Below are 6,000 nucleotides of genomic sequence, written 5' to 3' on the forward strand. Positions count from 1 at the left end.
GTTTAAAAGGTTTATTTAGGAAAGAAAAAAGTTTCGTTTCTATTAACTGTCTATACCTTTTATATTTATACTTTTATTGATGGTAGATCATAATCACCGTGTCAGCCGATAGGTGTTCACTGCAAGGTCAAGCCTCCACCAAAGACTGCCACGATCACCGGTCTCGCGCTACCCGCATCCAGCAACGTCTTGCTACCTTGACTATGTCGTCAGTTCATCAGAAGATGGGGGGGGCTACCTCGGCCTCGTCTACCACTTGGTCGACACTCCAGTTCTTCGAGCTACGTCGATGAGCTTGGCTCTTCAGCGCTTTTTTTGATTCGCTCTCGCATAGAAGCTTTAAGCTATACTTAAAACTTAGCATAGCTCTCGCCGTTGTTTTCGATGCGACCCATATATACATTTCACGACGATACCACGTGATTTCGAAATTTATGTACACCTTGTTATGTAATGTTTCTTTTGTCTATTTACAGTAGCTTTTGCTTTTATTTATGTCGTTATAATTACTTTTTTGTAACTTAACTTATTTATTCAATTAGAAAAAATGTTCGATGTACCTGATCTTAACTTTAAATATCATGTATATATATTATTAGTGTATGCATTAGTTTCTCATTAATATTAGTTTTTCCCAGCGCTCGTTCCGCCACTTCTTTAGTGAATAATTAAAACTCCCTATTATTAATTGTATTTAAAACGTGTACGAAGATTAAGCGAATTGGAAAAGAATTGAGGTGAAAGGGGCTTGACTACAGTAAAACGAAGCCTTTAAGTCTGCTTCGTTGATTACTATAAGCTTTTGTGTTTCGTACAAAGCCGATAGGTGAACTAAATAAATTCACATCGGAACAGATTTGTGCTTTTTCTTTAACTGTTTTGCTAACTATAATACAAGATTTCTAATAAATTATCCCTATGTGATTCATATTTTCATAGCAGCTCTAATTTCTTAAAAAGATGCTTAGGGAAATACCTCACTTGTTTTCTGTCAATTATCTTAGAAGTGAACCAGTGCCATTGGAAATGCGTGAGTTGTCGTGGCCTCCCGTTATGTGGCAAAGAAGTCTTAAAAATTTTATTCAGTGTCAATCTGATGTAATACGCTGTTGCTCTCTTGCGAGTTGCAGGTTGTTTTGGTGTTATTTTATACTTAATGTCCTGCTATTTTTATGCAAAAATATTTTGACTTTTTAAACAATAAGACTAGTTATCACCACGAATCTTAATTGAGTACCGGAATTGAATCTTTATATAATTATCTTTTTTTATTAACTCATCAATTCCATTTATAAATAAAAAAACGAAAAGCCATCTTTATATACCTTTTTAATGTTCGTACGCACTGGAGATAATTTCCCAAATAGATTTAAACATTTTAATATCATTTACTAAATACAAGTACAGAAATTTAAAGGAAATATTTTATATTTAAAAACAGACGACATTAAAAAATAATTATAATCCAAGAAAAGAGTAAACGTCTTAATGAGGTTATATATTTTTTATAAATAAGATCTCATGATCAAAAATACCGTTCGCATAAGTTTTATTATCTTCCGAAAATTTCTTATAAAAATAATGAAAGAAAGAGGATTTCTTAAATCGTATTTCCTAACTTAAAAAAATGTTTAGGTTAAAAAGATTAGCTACTTGACATGTCTTTTCAATTAATCTACTATTGCATTACACAATTATTATTTCACAATTTTCGTGTTAGCTAAACCGGCTTTTGCAGCTTCAGAATACTAGGAACTGAAACAAGGATGATGCGTTATATGTCATAAATGTGTATTATTATCACGTAGCAACGAAGGACGGGGTAGTGTTAAAGCGGAATTATGTCCCGGTGTGATGTTTGAGTTGGTTAATTAATTAGTTGGTGACTCTTCTCAGCTATCGAAGACAGGTCTCCCCTTTAACTACCCCACTCAAAACGCACGGAGAGTCATGAAATATACGTGTAGTTTCAAATATTATGATATAATTGGTTTTAACATATATATAGTATGATTGGTTACAGACGAAAAACTTTACTAACTTTGCCTATTAGAATCACTACATCATACACATATAGGGCGATTACTCAGTGTAAAGTGATCCTTCTGATATATTAATTTTTCTTTGTGAAAACGTATGATTTGATGATTTGAATACACCTATTTTCAATCACCCTGCATCTGGAATTCACTCTGAAATATGTTACATCAATTTATTTTTTCTATTGGAATCCGACAAGTCCATAACTTCTTGTAGTATAAAATCTTTAGAACAGAGAGTAAACAATGATTGATTTCAATGAGTAGTTATCTAAATTTTGAAAACGATTTTAACACTACATTTTTAATATGTTCTTATTTCGGACACTATTTATTTTTGGGTAAGGTGTACCATATATATGGTGTATGCTGGAACTAAGTTCCAGCTATGGCGCTAAGATTCATCAGCAGTTCCCTTTACTAACAGCACGCTAAGTCCACAACACTAAACTTACACAAGAAGCTCAACCAACGCAACTAAACACAATTTACATCTAAAAGCTTCGAAAGGCCAACTTAGCAAAGCTTGCATCCTAAAATTGTTAGCCTTCCACGTTGTAAATGTCGCAGTAATACATCTCCACAACTAGATTCCCACTTTTAATTGAATTAAAAGTTTTGGGGCCAAAATTTTCTCGAATGGCGACGAACTATTAAGGTCGCAAGAAAGTCGCTGGATACGGCAGTTTAACACCGATCATCGTGGCAGTCTTTGGTTTTTGTATTGAAAGAAGAAAAAAAGAATAGATGTGTGATTTTGTTACTTTCAAAATTCCAAAATAACATTCGTGTCCTAAATGCAAAATAACATATCTCTGTAGCATAAATAATACAGTATATACCGTCTCTAAAAACTTTTTAAAAATTCTTAAAAATGATTAAATCTTCATTGCTAAAAAAGAGCTAGCGTCAAAAACTTTAAGAAAAAAAAACAAAGCATTCATCACATAAAACATAAATCATTACGTTTATTTTTACAACGTTTGAACAAACAGTTAAATATATTCAATTTGGAAAAATGTGAACAACACTTTTCTTAAGACTTTCGAAGATAAGACTCTTCGCTGACTGTCATTTCTCTATAATTCAACTTTCACGTAGCGAAAAGTAAGGATGCAGTGACAGCTCACGTAGTCGACCTATACACAGTCAATTTCAATATTTTTTTATAACCATGAAAGATGTTGCGTTACCTTTTAGTATAACATATATTTGTTTATTTCTACACTTTCTATTTTTTACACATTGTGTAATATGTGGAATGTGTACAATAAGAGGTTATTTCTTATAGGTGTACAAGCTTTAATGGGGTAGACATATAGCTAATTAGCTTTCAATTAATATATGAAACACCCTATCTAAAAGTCCACAGTGTTAGAAACTAATAAATAACGTAATGATAATATAGTGTAAAAGCGTTTTCAAATTTGGATTACTATATATTATAATGAATTATTGTTCATTATCTGTTCCCTGCAGACTTTTTACTGATAGAAATTGTGAGCTTGACACATTCAAATAAAAAAAATTGAAACATATTTCAGAGTGATCACTTCATACCATTATAGCTGTTTTCTGTCAAAAAAGATATAAGTTCACTTCTTAATGCTTTTATACCTATTACCATTCAACATATACATGATAAGAGTAGCTGAAAAATTAATAGATGTAAAGAATTTTACATTAAGTCACATTTATTCTCATGATATATTGTTAATTAATAACCAGTGTAGTAAGGCTATTAATAAAACCAATTGTGACAAAAGACAAAACTAGTTATGATATAACATCTCTATCATATATGTTATTCAAAATGGCCGATAGAAATAGAATTTTTTTCTGCTATGACTTCTATTATTTAATGGTGAAATGTTCAAGTGCAGATATTTCACACTCTCCCCAACAACTTATGTTATGATATTCTTAGACTTAATTTTAATTATAAAGTCTTATGACAGCCGCTCAAAATTCGCTTCGCTTTTTGGCCAAAAAATGAAATACTCTAAGCATTAGTCCCGTCAAAAACTTTTGTGGTACTTGAGCTAATTGGATTTTGAAGATTTTCGCAATTAGCTAAGAATTGTTTTCGATGAAGTTTAAGATTTAATCAAAGCTCTTGTGATATCGTTGCATTGAAATTAGTTCACACACACATTGCTTCTCTATATCCTCTAAAAAAGATAAATAATTTTATGTTTAGTATACATACAAAAATTGAAAAAGGAGGTTCATACTGTAATTAAAAATACTATTGTATTATATATGTATATATACACAAACATGTATATATGTTATATTATGAAGTGTTATAAGGTTCTTATTTTACTTATTATTTACTTTGCGTTTTATTTTATTTTTATTTTATGATTTACCTACTTTCATTGATTTATATCTGCATCGACGAAATGGTTGTACTTCTTTACCCTTCCCTTTCTTTAACCTTCGCCAAAGATCGCTACCATGACTGGTGTTGCACTGCTCGCATCCGGCGGCTTTCACTCGCGATCTTAACTATGTTGTCGTCCAAATTGCCGCAGCAATTGTCGCAGCAAATGCCATAAGCCTTAACTTCGCTGTTATAAATTGAATAAAAAAATATCTAGACACCTTTAATTAACATATCGGATTGGCAAGATGAAAAGGCAAGATAGGTAGGCAAGCAACATATCGTTTTGAATATGGCCGCTTGTGCCTAGAGGTGCCGGAGTGGAGACCACGGCACGCCCGCCGTCCACACACGAGGTCACACACATATGACCTTGACAAAGTTGCGGGATTCAAGCCACTTTATAAAACATTTCTAGTAATTACTTCAAACACTTTTTTCGGAGTCCCGGAGTTTATTTGAATAAAAACTAAGATACAAATTCAATATTTTTTAAATTTTCTATCAAAATTATATTTCTATGATTAACTCTTAGTTTTAATTAGCATAAGCAATCTAGATATTAATAAAAATAGCAAATATATGTTTTTATGAAATAAAATGTTTATAATTTAAAAAATGTATTGGTCCTTTTTTAAAAAATTAATAAATTTGTTAAAATCAATTACGTTTTTTTTAATAATAATCGGTGTGGATTTAATGTGATTAGACGTATGATGGTGATGACAATCACACAGTCCTTTGTCATTGATACTTTTAAAACCTAATAAACAGTTTTTTTTAATATGAAAAGAAAATTTAAAAACGTAATAATTTAAAAGTCCAATTATAATTGAACAATATCGTATAACGATAGATATGTACAGCAATGAGCTTTATTTCGTTCAGTATTAATATTTAAGAAACTCACTAGAATTTATTATCGAACATATCAATAATTTTATTAAATAATTGTGACACTTAACCCTTAAATGTAATATATTGTGAATAACTTTGCTATCTACTGTCAAAGTTAATTGGGATAAAAGATATCTTATCGTTTATCAATAATTTAATCAAATTGACAATTATTAAATAAGATCTAGTACAATATCACAATTTCATTACATTTTGCGGCCTGTTGAAAAACTGTTGTGTTGAAAAAATGGTAAAACATAACTACATTGAAAAAGGCTAAAACAAGTAATGATTATGGTCTCAAAGTCATAACCTCTTTTCATCAAATGAGATCGAAATGTATGTTAGATTGGCGTCATGACGTCTGGAAAATGAAATGCATTATGCATAAATACTGAAATACTAACTTTCCTCTCTCGTTCTCTCTTTTGACTATACTAGTAACAAGACTTCATTTTCAGTTTAAAGAAATACTATCATTAAGAGATATGTTATGAATGTGTTCCGAAGACTATATCGTACCTAACATAATGACGAAAACAAACTTGACCCCGTATGGTCTTATTATATTAAATGTTAGATAATAAAATTATTAGGAGAAACACTTTTTTATATTTTAATCTATTTATATTTTTGTAACGAAATTATTAGTTATAATTTCTTTTTATTTAGCGCAAA

The sequence above is a fragment of the Battus philenor genome, unplaced genomic scaffold (assembly GCF_028537555.1).
Source record: "Battus philenor isolate CCGP_79_NKW_IND1 unplaced genomic scaffold, ilBatPhil1.0.hap1 SCAF_13, whole genome shotgun sequence".
NCBI lineage: Eukaryota > Metazoa > Arthropoda > Insecta > Lepidoptera > Papilionidae > Battus > Battus philenor.